The following is a 1,720-nucleotide window of genomic DNA, read 5'->3' on the forward strand; positions in this document are numbered from 1 at the left end:
CTCTCTTATATTATTCCTTTCTTATTTTTTCTTCATAGTACCATAATGTATACTATCTCATTCATTTCTTCCAAGCTGTTAATAATTTCCTTGTGAGTTAAGTTCCTTGATGGTAGAGTTAATATCTAATGGAACGGAAGCTGTTTGTCTGAGCTTGCCTCTTACAAAAGTTGCTCTAGCACACTTACCGAGGCCAAATTCCATCATGAAAATCATATGGGCATCTTTCAACTGGGAAGGGTGACTAATCTTCATCAATTTATTGAAAGAAGTTGTCTGAAAGGTTTGAAGGCAGACATCTTCTCTTCTTAATGGACCCAGGAAAACCTTAGTGACTTTCTTTTTCGGATGTAAACACACCAGCGTCGGTTGTCAAGCCATGCTGGAAGGACAAACACAGATATCAACATATACACACACATACATATATATACATATATACGACGGGCTTCTTTCAGTTTCCGTCTACCAAATCCACTCACAAGGCTTTGGTTGGCCCGAGGCTATAGTAGACGACGCTTGCTCCAGGTGCCACGCAGTGGGACTGAACCCAGAACCATGTGGTTGGTAAGCAAGCTACTTACCACACAGCCACTCCTGCGCCTTTAAAAATAGTTTAAAAAATTATTTTATGCAGTTTCTAGAGCGATAGGAAACACGTCCGAAGAAGTTAGCAGTCAAAACTAATAATATTTAATAATTGTCTCACAACGGAAATACATGTCTTGTTCAAGATGTTTTAAACATCCATTACATCTGAAAAATATTAATGTAGAGAAACAGGCATGTTGGCATATTCCAACATTCTTGGAGACAAATTGGGAAGATGGAATTTGTTGCTTAAGATAAAGATCACACGTGTGCAAGAAAATGAATATACACTCACACACATGTTTGTTTATGTGTGTGTGTGTGTGTGTGCGCGCGCTCACGCATGTGTGTACGTGTGTGTGTGTGTGTGTGTGTGATCGAATTCGTGGTTGACTAGAGGTATGTCCGCGCACATACCAGCTTCCAAATATGCGTACATTCGTATATATACATATTAAATACGCGAACGTATTTACATAGAACCAGCCATATATATATATACACACACACACTCATATATATGTGTATATACGCATGTGTGCGTGTGCATGTGCATGTTCGTAGAGCTGTGTTTACGTATATATATATATATATATATATATATATATATATATATATACACATGTATAATAAATATATATATATATATATATATATATATATATATATATATATATATATATATATATAAATAATATATATATATATATATATATATATATATACACATGTATAATATATATATATATATTACGAGTGAGAGAATTAGACGGAGACAGACAGACAGACAGGCAGGCAGGAGGAGAGGGAGATGTATCAGCATATATATATTTATGTTTAAATGTATGTATATAGAAATGTATGTGCATGTACGTATACATTCAGATTTATATGCAAACATACGTACGTACAGGGTGATGTTTATGTTTGTGTGTGTGTGTGTGTGTGTTTTTGTGTGTGTGTGTGCCTACATGAACGTTGCACGAATACGAACGCATACAAATATGCATGTAGTTTTGTTATTTTAGAAACTTAAGATGTGTTTTCATGAAATTCTATTAAAATACTACTGGTGTTTCTACAACAAATAACAGCAACAACAACAAGAATAAGTGGCAGCAGCAGCAGC

This window comes from Octopus bimaculoides, chromosome 26 (genome assembly GCF_046866305.1).
Source record: "Octopus bimaculoides isolate indiv1 chromosome 26, ASM4686630v1, whole genome shotgun sequence".
NCBI classification, from domain to species: Eukaryota; Metazoa; Mollusca; class Cephalopoda; order Octopoda; family Octopodidae; genus Octopus; species Octopus bimaculoides.